Source organism: Triticum urartu, chromosome 5, assembly GCF_003073215.2.
Source record: "Triticum urartu cultivar G1812 chromosome 5, Tu2.1, whole genome shotgun sequence".
Taxonomy (NCBI): Eukaryota; Viridiplantae; Streptophyta; class Magnoliopsida; order Poales; family Poaceae; genus Triticum; species Triticum urartu.
In genome coordinates, this window is record NC_053026.1 from 39,933,520 (window position 1) to 39,952,901 (window position 19,382).

The window sequence follows — 19,382 nt, forward strand, 5'->3', positions numbered from 1 at the left end:
GCCTAGGGTTGGCGAGGTTGGAGAGGCTGGGCTGGTGGACCGGGCCTTGGTTCCGGGCCGGTCGGGCCCATCCGTGCCGTATGTAGCCCAGGGGGGTGGGGCAGTTGCGGAAGAGACGCGGGCGGTCGTGGGCTGTCCAGTGCGGCCCAGGCCCGTCCCTGCCGTGGCGCGGCCAGTACTTAAGTGACTCTGGATCCGCCGGGGCGCCACTGACTGCGCTCTAGGGTTTCCAGCCACTCCCGCAGAGGTGCGGCGTTTCGGTCGTGTCGCCCGCTCCCTCTCCCCACTTCCCCCTCCTCCACCCCTTGATCGCTCCTTTGCGGAGGTCGTCTCCATGGGATCCAAGGCAGACCGGCGGGCGGACAAGCGGGCGGAGCCGGATCCGGAGGCGGAACGGCGGCGTGAGCGAGATCTGTGCGAGCAAGCTAAGGTGCGGGCGGTGGAGCGCGCCGGTGAGGAGGGCAGCTGGGGGCCTCCCCCTGCCTGGTGGCTCAAGGAGCAGGAGCGCAAGAATAAAAGGAAGGAGGAATACAAGAAGAAGGGGCTGGAGCTCAAGCGCAAGGAATCGCTCCATCCCCATTACGGCGACCGCGTGGGTGACCCATTCAACAAGCCGAAGATGAAGAAGCACAAGCTGGCGATGAAGGGGGCCTCCAAGCCCTCCTCCTCCAAAGGTACGGTTGCGGAGCCAATCCCCGTCGAGGAGTCGGCGGGGCCGGAGTGCTTCCGATGCGGGCGCACGGGCCACTACCAGAACGAGTGCGCCTTCCAGCAACTGTGCGTGCTCTGCAGCACGGAGGGTCATGCGTCGGCGTACTGCCCCACGCGTGGCAAGCAGTTGGTGCTCCAGACCATGGGCCACGCCTTCGCGCGCGCGCGGGGGGGGGGGGGCTTCTTCTGCTTGTCGTACCCAGAGGAGGCGGACGCGGGGGCGTCGGATCTGTTGGGGGTCAACGCGGCACTGGTGTCGGCCGACGTCCTGTCGAAGGAAATCCTAGAGGCAGAGCTCCCCCACCTCTTCGAGGGGGAGTGGGATTGGCAGGTGGCTCCGTTCGACGTGGACTGCTACTCGATGGCGTTCCCAGACCCGGCCTTGCTGAGGATGGCGACGCGCAGCGGCAAGCTGTTTCTCCCCATCAACAACATCACGGCGAACATTCGTGATGCGGTCCTCACCGAGCCCAAGGCGCTGTCGATGCCGGAGGTGTGGGTCAAGATGTGGGGCATCCCCCCGAAGCAGCGGCGCGCGGAGCGCCTGATGGCGGCCACGACCATGATCGGGCGGCCCCTCGTGGTGGATGATCTGTCCCTGATTCGCTCCGGCCCGGTGCGCATGCGGTTCGCATGTCGTGTGCCGGCCAAGCTCAGGGGCTCCGTGCAGATCTGGTTCAACGGAGAAGGGTACAACATCAAGCTCAAGCCGGAGCTGGAGTCCCGCCCGGCAGCCCCTGCCCTCCCACCTCCTCCACCTCCTTCCAGTGGCCGCGGGCCCGATGAGCAGGACAAGGACAAGCAAAAGGACAAGGATCACGAGCAGGATGCGAGCATGGAGGAGGACGACTCCATCGACACGACGGCATGGGATAAGCTTGGGATCTCCGCGGCGGGCCCTGTTGCTCAGGTGGATGGGGCAATGACGGCGAGGGCGGCTGAGGCAGGGGGATCGGTTGGGATCATGATCTCGATCCCCAACCAATATGGCTCCAACATGGGGTCGGTCTCCTCTCCCCCCATGGCGGCCGCGGGTGCGGGTGGAGGTCTGTCCCCGCACGGCCTCTCCCCTGCTCCCTCGCGCCCCCGCCCGGCTGGGTCTCCTGCTTCTGGTGGCCGCGGCTCCACCCTTAGCGGCTCGGTGAAGCCCATGAAGAAGACGGCGGTGCGCAAGGTCAGCGTGGAGGCGGTGCGCGTGATGGAGACGCTGGGGGCGCCTGTCACTCCAAGGCAGTCAGTCATGGCGCTGGCGGCCCCGAGGGCGCCTCCTCCAGTGGACCAACTGTTGCAGGATGCCTCCAAGACGGTGATGCTCTCGAAGGCCAAGCGCACCAAGACGGTGCCAGCGGCGCCGGTGCGCTCCAGCTCATGATCCAGGGGGGCCAAGGGCAACATGCCGTCGCTGCAGTGGGCACAACTCCTCCAAGCCCAGAAGAACATGGAGATCTCAGGTAATCCACCCCCCCGGTTTACGGTTCTTGACGATTTCTCGGACGATCATTTGCATGAGGTGTTAGATGCGAGCGGTGTGGATCCCACCTGTGTAGGAGGGGCTAGAGAGTTAATCTCGCTTGTACGCGCTAGGAGTTAGCGCAGGCTGCGCTCGCGGCTGCTGCTGCAGAGCGTGCTGAGCAGAGACCCCGGGTTCCCGAGGGAGGGGACTCCACGGTGATCTCTGTGCCCGAAGAGGGGGGACAGGCAACAGGGGTTGCCCCCTCTCCCACGCCTTGCAGGGGCAAGACAAGGCGAGTGGCAAAAGCGGTCACCTCCAGGGGTGTCCGGCTTCGGAATCGCGTGATTTAGATGCGAGCCTTGTTCTGGAATATTCGCGGTTTCGGCCACGTAGGACGGCGCACCCAACTGAAATAATACATGCGCAAAGAAGACGTAGATATCATAGGGCTCCAAGAGACGATTAAGGTGGATTTTCGTTTCCACGAATTGCTTGTGATCGACCCTTTGGAGCGTTTCGAGTGGCAGCATGTACCTGCTGTAGGGCACTCGGGTGGCATGCTGCTGGGCTTGAGCCGAGCCCTGCACGAGATTATTGCTTGGGACGTAGGTTCGTTCTTTATCGCGACACATTTTCGTATTCAGGCCTCGCTTCGCGAGCTAGTGGTCATACAAGTATATGGACCGGCCGATCATTCTCGTTCGGCGGAGTTCTTGGCGGAACTCCAGGCCAAAGTCACCACGGTGACCGCTGCCGCGCTCCCTGTTCTGGTGGGTGGAGATTTCAACCTTATCCGATCGGGAGCTGACAAGAACAACGGCAATATAAACTGGCCAAGGGTGGCCATGTTTAACTCCGCCATTGCTTCCGCGGCCCTAAGGGAGGTGGCCAGGTCGGGCGTGAGGTTCACTTGGACGAACAAACAACTCGATCCGGTGCGATTAGTGCTGGACAGGGTGTTCATGTCGCCGGAGTGGGAAATGGGCTTCCCTCTCTGTACATTGGTCGCGGAGACGCGCATAGGCTCTGACCATGTACCGCTCGTCTATTCCTCAGGGAAGGAGAGGATGCGGCGCAGCTCACGCTTCTTCTTCGAAACAGCCTGGTTCAAAGTTCCCGGCTTCGAGGAGATTTTCAAGGAGAAATGGTGCACGTGTGTTAATTCGATAGGGCCCCAGAGGGGCCCGATGGAGTTTTGGAACGCGGCTGGCGGTCGGCTCAGGGCTAGCCTCAAGGGATGGGGCGCAAACCTAGGGAGGAGTGACAAAGAGCGACGTGCCGCGATCCTTGCGGAAATCGCAAGGATAGATGCAATGGCCGATGCTAGGGCCTTTTTGGAGCAGGAATGGGCTCACCGTTATGATCTGGAGGGTCAGGTCGAAGCTTCACTTCGCGCGGAGGAAGAATACTGGTGCAGACGAAGTGGTCTGAAGTGGGTTTTGAAGGGCGACGCCAACACTAAGTATTTCCAGGCTTATGCTAACGGGCGTCGTCGGAAGTGTTCCATCCTAAGGTTGCAATCAGAGCAGGGGCTTCTGTTGCGACAGGAGGACATCTCCCGACACATATACGAGTTCTACATCAGTTTGATGGGCACGTGCGAGGCCCAGGGGGCGGGCCTCTGCGCGGACATTTGGGAGGACTCGCAGCGTGTGTTGGACCGTGAGAACGACGCGCTGGGGCTCGCGTTCCTGCCAGAAGAGATCGACGCCGCTCTTCTCGGTATGAAAGTGGACACGACGCCGGGCCCAGACGGGTGGCCGGTGGCAATGTTCAAGCGCTTTTGGCCTATCCTTAGGGGCCCTATCTTCGAGATTTGCAACGGTTTCATGCGGGGGATGGTTGACATTTCGCGCCTCAATTACGGTGTCTTAACGCTCATCCTGAAGGTCCAAGGGGCAGACAATATTAGACAATTCCGACCGATCGCGCTCATTAACGTGCCTTTTAAAATTTGTGCAAAAGCGTGCGCCAATAGACTAGGACTGATCGCACACCGCTCGATTAATCGCAACCAATCTGCTTTCATCCGAGGCCGCAACATTTTAGAGGGACCGCTCGCCCTTCAAGAGATTGTACACGAACTTAAGCGCACTAAGGAAGCGGTAGTGTTGCTGAAACTTGATTTCGAAAAAGCATACGGCCGTGTGAATTGGGATTTCTTGCGGCAGGTGCTTATCGGCAGGGGTTTTTCCGCGGTTTGGGTACACCGTATTATGCAGTTGGTGTCGGGAGGCCAAACTGCTGTTTCGGTGAACGGAGAAATAGGGCATTTCTTCCCTGAACAAACGCGGTCTCAGGCAGGGGGACCCGATGTCCCCTCTCCTGTTCAATTTTGTTGTGGACGCTCTGTCCACAATGCTTCGGAAAGCAGCCGAAGCTTGCCATATCCAAGGGTTGGTAGGCCACCTCATTCCAGGGGGAGTGACGCATCTGCAATACGCAGATGACACGCTGCTTCTGTTTCGCCCAGACCATCACAGCATTGCGTCGGTCAAGGCGATTCTCATTTGTTTTGAGCTCATGTCGGGGCTCAAAATAAATTTCCATAAATGCGAGGTGCTCACGATGGGGGCTGAGCCGGAGGAGGGTAGGCGTATAGCTGACCTGCTCAACTGCAAGGTGGGCAAATTCCCGCTGACATACCTAGGCCTTCCAGTTGACACCAAAAGGCCAATGATAGAGGACTGGGAACCTCTATGTGCTAAGGTGAGGGGTAGGGTGTGCCCTTGGAGAGGTAAATTCCTTTCAAAACCGGCCCGACTAGTTCTCACGAACTCAAGCCTCTCTTCCCTGCCTATGTTTGCTATGGGCCTTTTTTGCTTGCAGAGGGGGTGCATGCAAAGTTTGACACACCGCGTTCTAAATTTTTTTGGGAGGGAACTAGTGAAGGAAATATGCCCTAGAGGCAATAATAAAGTTATTATTTATTTCCTTATTTCATGATAAATGTTTATTATTCATGCTAGAATTGTATTAACCGGAAACATAATACATGTGTGAATACATAGACAAACAGAGTGTCACTAGTATGCCTCTACTTGACTAGCTCGTTAATCAAAGATGGTTATGTTTCCTAACCATGGACAAAGAGTTGTTATTTGATTAACGGGATCACATCATTAGATGAATGATCTGATTGAACATGACCCATTCCATTAGCTTAGCACCCGATCGTTTAGTATGTTGCTATTGCTTTCTTCATGACTTATACATGTTCCTATGACTATGAGATTATGCAACTCCCGTTTGCCGGAGGAACACTTTGTGTGCTACCAAACGTCACAACGTAACTGGGTGATTATAAAGGAGCTCTACAGGTGTCTCCGAAGGTACATGTTGGGTTGGCGTATTTCGAGATTAGGATTTGTCACTCCGATTGTCGGAGAGGTATCTCTGCCCCTCTCGGTAATGCACATCACATAAGCCTTGCAAGCATTGCAACTAATGAGTTAGTTGCGAGATGATGTATTACAGAACGAGTAAAGAGACTTGCCGGTAACGAGATTGAACTAGGTATTGAGATACCGACGATCGAATCTCGGGCAAGTAACATACCGATGACAAAGGGAACAACGTATGTTGTTATGCGGTCTGACCGATAAAGATCTTCGTAGAATATGTAGGAGCCAATATGAGCATCCAGGTTCCGCTATTGGTTATTGACCGGAGACGTGTCTCGGTCATGTCTACATTGTTCTCGAACCGTAGGGTCCGCACGCTTAAGGTTTCGATGACAGTTATATTATGAGTTTATGAGTTTTGATGTACCGAAGGAGTTCGGAGTCCCGGATGAGATCGGGGACATGACGAGGAGTCTCGAAATGGTCGAGACGTAAAGATCGATATATTGGACGACTATATTCGGACTTCAGAAAGGTTCCGCGTGATTCGGGTATTTTTCGGAGTACCGGAGAGTTACGGGAATTCGCCGGGAGAAGTATTGGGCCTTATTGGGCCATACGGGAAAGAGAGAGGGGCTGCCTAGGGCAGGCCGCGCGCCCCCCCAAGGCCTAGTCCGAATTGGACTAGGGGGAGGGGCTGCGCCCCCTCCTTCCTTCCCTTCTCCCTTCCCCTTCCTTGTCTCCTACTCCTACTACATGGAAGGACTCCTAGTTGGACTAGGAAAGGGGGAATCCTACTCCCGGTGGGAGTAGGACTCCCCTAGGGCGCGCCATAGAGAGGGCCGGCCCTCCCCTCCTCCACTCCTTTATATACGGGGGTAGGGGGCACCCCATAGACACACAAGTTGATCCACGTGATCATATTCTTAGCCGTGTGCGGTGCCCCCTTCCACCTTAGTCCTCGATAATATTGTAGCGGTGCTTAGGCGAAGCGCTGCGACATTAATACATCAAGATCGTTACCACGCCGTCGTGCTGACAGAACTCTTCCCCGACACTTTGCTGGATCGGAGTCCGGGGATCGTCATCGAGCTGAACGTGTGCTAGAACTCGGAGGTGCCGTAGTTTCGGTGCTTGATCGGTCGGGCCGTGGAGACGTACGACTACATCAACCAAAACGCTTCCGTTGTCGGTCTACAAGGGTATGTAGATCACACTCTTCCCTCGTTGCTATGCATCACCATGATCTTGCGTGCGCGTAGGAAATTTTTGAAATTACTACGTTCCCCAACAGTGGTATTAGAGCCTAGATTTTATGTGTTGATGTTATATGCACGAGTAGAACACAAGTGAGTTGTGGGCGATATAAGTCATACTGCTTACCAGCATGTCATACTTTGGTTCGGCGGTATTGTTGGATGAAGCGGCCCGGGCCGATATTACGCGTACGCTTACGCGAGACCGGTTCTCCCGACGTGCTTTGCACAAAGGAGGCTAGCGGGTGACAGTTTCTCCAACTTTATTTGAACTGAGTGTGGCTACGCCCGGTCCTTGCGAAGGTCAAAATAGCACCAACTTGACAAACTATCGTTGTGGTTTTGATGCGTAGATAAGATTGGTTCTTGCTTAAGCCCGTAGCAGCCACGTAAAACTTGCAACAACAAAGTAGAGGACGTCTAACTTGTTTTTGCAGGGCATGTTGTGATGTGATATGGTCAAGACATGATGCTAAATTTTATTGTATGAGATGATCATGTTTTGTAACCGAGTTATCGGCAACTGGCAGGAGCCATATGGTTGTCGCTTTATTGTATGCAATGCAATCACGCTGTAATGTTTTACTTTATCACTAAGCGGTAACGATAGTCGTGGAAGCATAAGATTGGCGAGACGACAACGATGCTACGATGGAGATCAAGGTGTCGCGCCGGTGACGATGGTGATCACGACGGTGCTTCGAAGATGGAGATCACAAGCACAAGATGATGATGGCCATATCATATCACTTATATTGATTGCATGTGATGTTTATCTTTTATGCATCTTATCTTGCTTTGATTGACGGTAGCATTATAAGATGATCTCTCACTAATTATCAAGAAGTGTTCTCCCTGAGTATGCACCGTTGTGAAAGTTCTTCGTGCTGAGACACCACGTGATGATCGGGTGTGATAGGCTCTACGTTCAAATACAACGGGTGCAAAACAGTTGCACACGCGGAATACTCAGGTTATACTTGACGAGCCAAGCATATACAGATATGGCCTCGGAACATGGAGACCGAAAGGTCGAGCGTGAATCATATAGTAGATATGATCAACATAGTTATGTTCACCAATGAAACTACTCCATCTCACGTGATGATCGGACATGGTTTAGTTGATTTGGATCACGTGATCACTTAGAGGATTAGAGGGATGTCTATCTAAGTGGGAGTTCTTAAGTAATATGATTAAATTGAACTTAAATTTATCATGAACTTAGTCCTGGTAGTATTTTGCAAATTATGTTGTAGATCAATAGCTCGCGTTGTTGCTTCCCTGTGTTTATTTTGATATGTTCCTAGAGAAAATTGTGTTGAAAGATGTTAGTAGCAATGATGCGGATTGGATCCGTGATCTGAGGTTTATCCTCATTGCTGCACAGAAGAATTATGTCCTTGATGCACCGCTAGGTGACAGACCTATTGCAGGAGCAGATGCAGACGTTATGAACGTTTGGCTAGCTCAATATGATGACTACTTGATAGTTTAGTGCATCATGCTTAATGGCTTAGAATCGGGACTTCAAAGACGTTTTGAACGTCATGGACCATATGAGATGTTCCAGGAGTTGAAGTTAATATTTCAAGCAAATACCCGAGTTGAGAGATATGAAGTCTCCAACAAGTTCTATAGCTAAAAGATGGAGGAGAATCGCTCAACTAGTGAGCATGTGCTCAGATTGTCTGGGTACTACAATCGCTTGAATCAAGTGGGAGTTAATCTTCCAGATAAGATAGTGATTGACAGAATTCTCTAGTCACCATCACCAAGTTAGTAGAACTTCGTGATGAACTATAATATGCAAGTGATAACGGAAACAACTCCCAAGCTCTTCGTGATGCTGAAATCAACGAAGGTAGAAATCAAGAAAAACATCAAGTGTTGATGGTTGACAAGACCACTAGTTTCAAGAAAAGGGCAAAGGGAAGAAGGGGAACTTCAAGAAGAACGGCAAGCAAGTTGCTGCTCAAGTGAAGAAGCCCAAGTATGATCCTAAGACTGAGACTAAGTGCTTCTACTGCAAAGGGACTGGTCACTGGAAGCAGAACTACCCCAAGTGATTGGCGGATAAAAAGGATGGCAAAGTGAACATAAGTATATTTGATATACATGTTATTGATGTGTACTTTACTAGTGTTTATAGCAACCCCTCAGTATTTGATACTAGTTCAGTTGCTAAGATTAGTAACTCAAAACGGGAGTTGCAGAATAAACAGAGACTAGTCAAGGGTGAAGTAACGATGTGTGTTGGAAGTGGTTCCAAAATTGATATGATCATCATCGCACACTCCCTATACTTTCGGGATTAGTGTTGAACCTAAATAAGTGTTATTTGGTGTTTGCGTTGAGCATGAATATGATTTGATCATGTTTATTGTAATACGGTTATTCATTTAAGTAAGAGAATAAATTGTTGTTCTGTTTACATGAATAAAACCTTATATGGTTACACACCCAATGAAAATAGTTCGTTGGATCTCGATCGTAGTGATGCACATAAACATAATATTGAAACCAAAATATGCAAAGTTAATAATGATAGTGCAAACTTATTTGTGGCACTGCCGTTTAGGTCATATTGGTGTAAAGCGCATGAAGAAACTCCATGCTGATGGGCTTTTGGAATCACTTGATTATGAATCAGTTGATACTTGCGAACCATGCCTCATGGGCAAGATGACTAAGACTCTGTTTTTCGGAACAATGGAGCGAGCAATAGATTTGTTGGAAATCATACATACTGATGTATGTGGTCCGATGAATATTGAGGCTCGCGACAGGTATCATTATTTTCTGATCTTCACAGATGATTTGAGCAGATATGAGTATATCTACTTGATGAAACATAAGTCTGAAACATTTGAAAAGTTCAAAGAATTTCAGAGTGAAGTGAAAAATCATCGTAACAAGAAAATAAAGTTTCTACGATCTGATCATAGAGAAGAGTATTTGAGTTACGAGTTTGGCCTTCAGTTAAAAACAATGTGAAATAGTTTCACTACTCATGCCACCTGGAACACCACAATGTAATGGTGTGTCCGAACATCATAACCGTACTTTATTAGATATGGTGTGACCTATGATGTTTCTTACCGATTTACCACTATCGTTTTGGGGTTATGCATTAAAGACAGCTGCATTCACGTTTAAAAGGGCACCATCTAAGTCCGTTGAGACGACACAATCTGAACTGTGGTTTGGCAAGAAACCAAAGTTGTCGTTTCTTAAAATTTGGGATTGTGATGCTTATATGAAAAGGTTTCATCCTGATATGCTCAAAACCAAATCGGAGAAATATGTCTTCATAGGATACCCAAAGGAAACCGTTGGGTACACCTTCTATCACAGATCCGAAGGCAAGACATTCGTTGCTAAGAATGGATCCTTTCCAGAGAAGGAGTTTCTCTCGAAGGAAGTGAGTGGGAGGAAAGTAGAAAACTTGATAAGGTAATTGTACCTTCTCACTTATTGGAAAGTAGTTCATCACAAAAATCTGTTCTTGTGACTACTACACCAATTAGTGAGGAAGCTAATGATGATGATCATGTAACTTCAGATCAAGTTACTACCGAATCTCGTAGGTAAACCAGAGTGAGATCCGCACCAGAGTGGTACGGTAATCCTGTTCTGGAGGTCATGTTACTTGACCATGACGAACCTACGAACTATGAGGAAGCGATGATGAGCCCAGATTCCGCGAAATGGTTTGAGGCCATGAAATCTGAGATATGATCCATGTATGAGAACACAGTTTGGACTTTGGTTGACTTGCCCGATGATCGGCAAGCAATTGAGAATAAATGGATCTTCAAGAGGAAGACGGACGCTGATAGTAGTGTTACTATCTACAAAGCTAGAATTGTCGCAAAAGGTTTTCGACAAGTTCAAGGTGTTGACTACGATGAGAGCTTCTCACTCGTATCTATGCTTGAGTCTGTCCGAATCATGTTAGTAATTGCCGCATTTTATGAAATTTGGCAAATGGATAAACAAAACTGCATTCCTTAATGGATTTATTAAAGAAGAGTTGTATATGATGCAACCAGAAGGTTTTGTCAATCCGAAAGGTGCTAACAAAATGTGCAAGCTCCAGCGATCCATCTGTGGACTGGTGCAAGCATCTCGGAGTTGGAATATACGCTTTGATGAGTTGATCAAAGCATATAGTTTTATACAGACTTGCGGTGAAGCCTATATTTACAAGAAAGTGAGTGGGAGCACTACAACATTTCTGATAAGTATATGTGAATGACATATTGTTGATCAGAAATAATGTAGAATTATTCTGTAAAGCATAAAGGAGTGTTTGAAAGGAGTTTTTCAAACAAGACCTCGGTGAAGCTGCTTACATATTGAGTATCAAGATCTATAGAGATAGATCAAGACGCTTGATAAGGTTTTTCAATGAGTACATATCTTGACAAGATTTTGAAGTAGTTCAAAATGGAGCAGTCAAAGAAAGAGTTCTTGCCTGTATTACAAGGTGTGAAGTTGAGTAAGACTCAAAGCCCGACCACGGCAGAAGATAGAAAGAGAATGAAAGTCATTCCCTATGCCTTGGCCATAGGTTCTATAAAGTATGTCATGCTGTGTACCAGATCTATTGTATACCCTGCACTGATTTGGCAAGAGAGTACAATAGTGATCTAGGAGTAGATCACTGGACAGCGGTCAGAATTATCCTTAGCGAAATAAGGATATGTTTCTCGATTATGGACGTGACAAAAAGGTTCGTCGTAAAAGGGTTACGTCGATGCAAGTTTTTGACACTGATCCAGATGATTCTAAGTCCCAATCTGGATACATATTGAAAGTGGGAGCAATTAGCTAGAGTAGCTCCGTGCAGAGCATTGTAGACATAGAATTTTGCAAAATACATACGGATCTGAATTTGGCAGGCCCGTTGACTAAATTTCTCTCACAAGCAAAACATGATCACTCTTTGGGTGTTAATCACATAGCGATGTGAACTAGATTATTGAATCTAGTAAACCCTTTGGGTGTTAGTCACATGGAGATGTGAACCAATCACATAAAGATGTGAACTATTGGTGTTAATCACATAGCGATGTGAACTAGATTATTGACTCTAGTGCAAGTGGGAGACTGAAGGAAATATGCCCTAGAGGCAATAATAAAGTTATTATTTATTTCCTTATTTCATGATAAATGTTTATTATTCATGCTAGAATTGTATTAACCGGAAACATAATACATGTGTGAATACATAGACAAACAGAGTGTCACTAGTATGCCTCTACTTGACTAGCTCGTTAATCAAAGATGGTTATGTTTCCTAACCATGGACAAAGAGTTGTTATTTGATTAACGGGATCACATCATTAGTTGAATGATCTGATTGACATGACCCATTCCATTAGCTTAGCACCCGATCGTTTAGTATGTTGCTATTGCTTTCTTCATGACTTATACATGTTCCTATGACTATGAGATTATGCAACTCCCGTTTGCCGGAGGAACACTTTGTGTGCTACCAAACGTCACAACGTAACTGGGTGATTATAAAGGAGCTCTACAGGTGTCTCCGAAGGTACATGTTGGGTTGGCGTATTTCGAGATTAGGATTTGTCACTCCGATTGTCGGAGAGGTATCTCTGGGCCCTCTCGGTAATGCACATCACATAAGCCTTGCAAGCATTACAACTAATGAGTTAGTTGCGAGATGATGTATTACGGAACGAGTAAAGAGACTTGCCGGTAACGAGATTGAACTAGGTATTGGATACCGACGATCGAATCTCGGGCAAGTAACATACCGATGACAAAGGGAACAACGTATGGTTGTTATGCGGTCTGACCGATAAAGATCTTCGTAGAATATGTAGGAGCCAATATGAGCATCCAGGTTCCGCTATTGGTTATTGACCGGAGACGTGTCTCGGTCATGTCTACATTGTTCTCGAACCGTAGGGTCCGCACGCTTAAGGTTTCGATGACAGTTATATTATGAGTTTATGAGTTTTGATGTACCGAAGGAGTTCGGAGTCCCGGATGAGATCGGGGACATGATGAGGAGTCTCGAAATGGTCGAGACGTAAAGATCGATATATTGGACGACTATATTCGGACTTCAGAAAGGTTCCGAGTGATTCGAGTATTTTTCGGAGTATCGGAGAGTTACGGGAATTCGCCGGGAGAAGTATTGGGCCTTATTGGGCCATACGGGAAAGAGAGAGGGGCTGCCTAGGGCAGGGCGCGTGCCCCCCAAGGCCTAGTCCGAATTGGACTAGGGGAGGGGCTGCGCCCCCTCCTTCCTTCCCTTCTCCCTTCCCCTTCCTTGTCTCCTACTCCTACTACATGGAAGGACTCCTAGTTGGACTAGGAAAGGGGGAATTCTACTCCCGGTGGGAGTAGGACTCCCCTAGGGCGCGTCATAAAGAGGGCCGGCCCTCCCCTCCTCCACTCCTTTATATACGGGGGCAGGGGGCCACCCATAGACACACAAGTTGATGCACGTGATCATATTCTTAGCCGTGTGCGGTGCCCCCTTCCACCTTAGTCCTCGATAATATTGTAGCGGTGCTTAGGCGAAGCCCTGCGACATTAGTACATCAAGATCGTCACCACGCCGTCGTGCTGACGGAACTCTTCCCCGACACTTTGCTGGATCGGAGTCCGGGGATCGTCATCGAGCTGAACGTGTGCTAGAACTCGGAGGTGCCATAGTTTCGGTGCTTGATCGGTTGGGCCGTGGAGACGTATGAGTACATCAACCAAACGCTTCCGTTGTCGGTCTACAAGGGTACGTAGATCACACTCTTCCCTCGTTGCTATGCATCACCATGATCTTGCATGTGCGTAGGAAATTTTTGAAATTACTACGTTCCCCAACAACTAGCCCATACCGTAAATACCATATGGTTAAATGGGCTTGGGTGTGTCGATCCAAGGACTTGGGGGCCCTTGGGATCACCAACTCTAGACTGCTTAACATCGCGATGATGTGCAAGTGGATTTGGAAAATTGTCCAGGGGGCTTCCGGCCTCTGGGTTGATCTCCTTAGGGCCAAGTACTTCCCAAACGGGAATTTCTTTGAAGGTAGGGATAGGGGCTCGCCTTTTTGGAATGATCTCCAGACGATCAAGTCGGCCTTTGCCTTGGGGGCGAAGTTCTCGATTGGAAATGGGCGATCAACGCGTTTCTGGACAGATCTTTGGATAGGTTCCCGCCCCCTATGGGAAGAATTACGTGATCTGTATGACATCGCCGTGGATCCAGGCATGTCGGTGGCTGATGCGCTGCGATCGACCCCTCCGGAGATTCATTTCAAACGTGAACTTCAGGGGCAGGAGCAGGCCAGCCTAGTGGCCCTGCGGCAGTTGATAGATCGGGTGGAGCTCTCGGACCAACCAGACTCGGTGAGCTGGGCGCTCACCAGCTCCGGGAAGTTCTCGGTCAAGTCTCTATACCGAAAGCTGTGCCTGGGGCCGTCGCAGCTTGTGGTTGCAGGGCTTTGGAGTGCACGGTTGCCACTGAAAATCAAATTATTTCTTTGGCAAATGTTCCGCGATAAGCTACCCACTTCCTTGAACGTGGCCAAACGTAATGGGCCGGCCAATGGGCCTTGTGCGTTGTGCGGGGAGCCAGAGGACGCGAACCACGTTTTCTTTCGGTGCCCCTTAGCACGGTTTGCATGGAGCGCAGTGAGGTCAGCGGCTAGGTTCCAGTGGGACCCTCGCTCGGCAGCAGAACTTATTCACATATTAGGCGCGCTACAAGGCTCAACGAAGCGGGTTGTCTGGAGCTGTGTTGGGGCACTCCTTTGGTCCTTGTGGCTAACTAGAAATAAACTCACGATCGAGGGGACGTTGCCAACACATCCGGCTAATATCATATTCAAATGCAATCTCCTTTTGCAACAGTGGAGTCCGTTGGGGAGGCGCAAGGATGCTGATTTGATCAAGACAGCCCAACAGCGAATTCTGCAAGTGTACGCGGCGGCTAGGGAGCCGTGACTACGGTGGAATACGTGGTCTCTTTTGAGTGCTTGACGAGCCTGCGTGCTCTGTGCGGGCGATGCCTTGTAATACGACAGTAGCTTCTTAATCTCCACTCGAATCATGTCGTGGCCCGGTGTGGCTTTTGGGTGCTGTAAGACTTATTGGTATGACTCTGTCGTTGGGGCTTTATTAATTTAAAACCTCTGTCCCGTCCCGCATGACGGTCGGCCGCTGTGCTGCCTTAGCAGGCCAAGCCATGTTCATCCTCCCCCACAGCACTGTGATCCCGCCACTGCTTCGGTCGATCATCCGTGCCCCGCCCCGCTGCGGCGCAGCGCACCGTGCCCTGTAGGCGGCTGAGAGATGGAGAAGGGGTCGTAGGAGTCGTCCCCGCGTCTCTCCAATACGTTTTCCTGTCCATCGTCTTCCCCCATCTCCAGCAGCTAGATCGTTCCCACATCGGATCCATGCATGTGCATCTACGTAAGTACCATCCACACGCCTTCATTTGATTTTATTCATTGTTCATCTGGTCCTTAATTAATTATCTTGAGCGTTGATTAATTAATATGGAACTCGCACATTTGTGATGGTTTTTTATCTTGCATAAAAAGGAGAGGTGGTCCTTCTTCAGAAGAAAAAGCATTCTTGTTTTCCCCGGACGTGATTATCAGTACGATCTAATCTGATCTGATTTTTCTAGATTATGGATGCTTTCTTGTTTATCCAGTCTTGATTTGGGCAGCTGGTTCATGAATATCTTCTCCTGTGGAGAGTTAGTAGCAAAATTATTTATTATGTCATATGTACTTCCATAAATGTGAAGCTCAGACAAGCTATTCTGTTCAGAGTGTTTGCTAACAGTCCATATTTTCAGATTTCCCACGTGTGCACAACTAATTTCCCCGGTGAAGCTGCTGCTTTCTGGTCAGCTGCAAGCTCCTATTTCTTCCCATAGTTTTTGTACTGTGATAGCCTCAATGAAAAAAATAGTTGTTCTATATAGGTGCTTCTCATTTCACGGATAGATTGTTCTTGATAGGTAGCTGACATGAATTATAGTTTGTCCTGGAGACCTTAATATCAATAGTTCTAAGTAGAGTTCTGAATGAACTGCAAAAAATACTCTTGTTAGATTGCCAGTTATCTTAGTTAAACCTTCTAGATGTTTGTTCTATGCTGCATCATCTATTAAATCGCCGCTAAGTATCCTGCACTGCACTGAGATCCGTAGCAATGTTTGTGTGTAGCCACCACGCCTCAGCTCTACTGGCGGAATGGCCATGTATATATTTTTCTTCTGCCCGCATAATGGAAAAAATCCTCAAAAGTAGTTGCAGGTGGGCCGTCGGTGACAAGATTTACCCATAGAAGTTGAATAGGTATTAACCCCTAAGAATACCCAAAAGCAGAGGTAAGGAAGATCGAGGTAACTACACTGATGTTTGAGGAAATATTGTTAATATACCTTGTTAGCGAATTGAGTCCTATCACTGGCTAGACAAGAGTGACTGCCTTATCCTTGTCCTTCAGACGCTTGCTGCTCTGTAGCCATAACAGTGTGATAACTGATAACTACTTAGTTGATTTTTGGGTTGCTTTGCTGTCTGAATCAGTTTTTTGCAGATCATTACTATCCTTTTTTAGGGGCAATACTACCCTTACTTACCTCATAGTTGTGCATAAATCTTCACAAGCAGTGATTTTAGGGTTCGTTCTGTCTGAAACCGTGCTAAGCGGCGAGCCAAATTAATTATTTCACGGTTCTTAAGCGGTACATAACATAATGCTAACTGTTCGTTCTACATGTTCATATAACTGATTATTGTTGATTTGTAAATATTCTATCTGTATTGTTGATAGAAGATAGACTGTACTATCCTATTTATTTGTCCCTCCCTTGGTTTGCCTTTGGCTCTATTGGTCGTTTTTTTTGCACAAATTTATTTGCTTGCCTCTATTTTGAAATAGAATATCTGGCTTGGCTTTTGACTGTTGTTGTATGCGTGATGGAAGATGGTTTTTTTCAGCTGACACACTAAGAGATGCTTGTGATGTAGCAGTTGTAAGTATCGAACCAAATGAATTATTATTTTTAATGTTATTTTTGTGCAGTTTCGCCTCTTACATACTCTGGTGATTTTTTAGATGCCTGCAACTTTGTGATTGTACAAGAACATGTCGCGATGGTTGGCTATTGCCCAGTGTAGGCCTTTTAACAAACATGTCGTGATTGATCTATTCCACACTGGTACATTAGAAGATCTATGTCTATACATGTATGTTGTATTGAAAGATCTTGCATATTTCGAAGCTAAATCATGGAAAAGTACATATCAGTTTTTAGGTTAATTCTAATGTAATGCAATTAACTTCCCATGAACTCTTGAAAAAAACTGCTTTTCTTCGTCTGCAGTATGTTCACCCAGTAGAATGGATGCTTTTGAGTACAAAAAGTCTGAAAGCCTGTTCAACTATGATGTATAGTGTGTAGTAGCACTTCGGTTAGGTATAGTTCTTGCTAAGTGTCGTTCATAGTGTTCCTTTTTATGGCAAGGCATAGTAGATTGTAGTTGTCATAGGCATCCAGCAGTTCGAAAACTGATGTAATGCTGATAAATATGTACATCAGTGCACAAGTAGTTGAACAGTCCTTAATATCTTGATGGAAGGAATAAGAGGCACTTACAATGCTCAGTTTTTTGTGTCTGCCGTATTGTTGTGCTATTTCAGGAAGAATATGCAAAAGAGATCAATGACACTAGGGCCCTCAAGCTCATGTAAGCTGAAGAGGCAAAAATTCTTGATAACGTAGAGCATACTAGCATTATCCTCATTTTCTAATCTATTAGTCCTTCATAATTCTTCGCGTGATGTAAGATTGGTTGCATTGTTAACAAAACTAAAGAAAATAACAATACATAAGATAATACTCCCTGTGTAGCTTGCAAAATTGTTTTATATTACGAGACGGAGGGAGTAACTTTTATTGATAGATATTCAGATTGCACTAATGTGAACAATCCAGGTATATTAGCACGTCTATTGATTGTGGAAGTTTCAAATGTTTAACCACATGGATATCACAACGATACATGTACATATTGGTGTAGTATCTGTTACAAATATGCCCTAGAGGCAATAATAAATTGGTTATTATTATATTTCCTTGTTCATGATAATCGTTTATTATCCATGCTAGGATTGTATTGATAGGAAACTCAGATACATGTGTGGATACATAGACAACACCATGTCCCTAGTAAGCCTCTAGTTAACTAGCTCGTTGATCAATAGATGGTTACTGTTTCCTGACCATGGACATTGGATGTCGTTGATAACGAGATCACATCATTATGAGAATGATGTGATGGACAAGAGCCAATCCTAAGCCTAGCACAAGATCATGTAGTTCATATGCTAAAGCTTTTCTAATGTCAAGTATCATTTCCTTAGACCATGAGATTGTGCAACTCCCGGATACCGTAGGAGTGCTTTGGGTGTGCCAAACGTCACAACGTAACTGGGTGGCTATAAAGGTACACTACAGGTATCTCCGAAAGTGTCTGTTGGGTTGGCACGAATCGAGACTGGGATTTGCCACTCCGTGTAAACGGAGACGTATCTCTGGGCCCACTTGGTAGGACATCATCATAATGCGCACAATGTGATCAAGGAGTTGATCACGGGATGATGTGTTGCGGAACGAGTAAGGAGACTTGCCGGTAATGGGATTGAACAAGGTATCGGGATACCGACGATCGAATCTCGGGCAAGTATCGTACTGATAGACAAAGGGAATTGTATACGGGATTGATTAAGTCCTTGACATCGTGGTTCATCCGATGAGATCATCGTGGAGCATGTGGGAGCCAACATGGGTATCCAGATCCCGATGTTGGTTATTGACCGGAGAGTTGTCTCGGCCATGTCTGCATGACTCCCGAACCGTAGGGTCTACACACTTAAGGTTCGATGACGCTAGGGTTATAGGGAAAGTATATACGTGGTTACCGAATGTTGTTCGGAGTCCCGGATTGTAACGCCCGGGTAATTAAGCTACAGTAATCCCACGCTAATGGAGCCACGTTACCTACGTTACTGTTGCTAATCGGTCGTTAGATCAAAACCGGACCAAAAATTCAAATTCAAACTTTGGTAAATAATAAAAGTTTTCAAACATTGAAATAAAAATGTTCGGTTTGTACTAAATATTACATAGATAATTGTGGTGTAGGAGACCCAGTTTTATAAAATGCATAAATATTTTAAACTGAATTGAAACACAAGAGAAAATAAACAAAAGAAAAGGAAAAGAGAGAGAAAGCCCCCCCCTCCCTGGGCCGTGGCCCACCTGGGCCAACCCAACCGGCCCAGCCGGCCACCCCACCAGGCCGGCCCACCTCCCCTCCTACTATCCCTCCCACCGTGACCTAACCCATCCCACGATCCCCACTTCCTCTCCCCACGTCTTCCTCATCCCCGTCGCCCCGCCGCCGTTCACCATCGCCACCGCCACCGCGCTCCCCGTCCTCCTCTGGACGCCGCCGTGCCGCTGCCATCGCCCCGCGCCACCCCGAGCCCCGACGACCGCGCCCCATCCGCTGCCGCTCAAGGGCCTCCTCGACTCGCCGGACCGCTCCGCCAT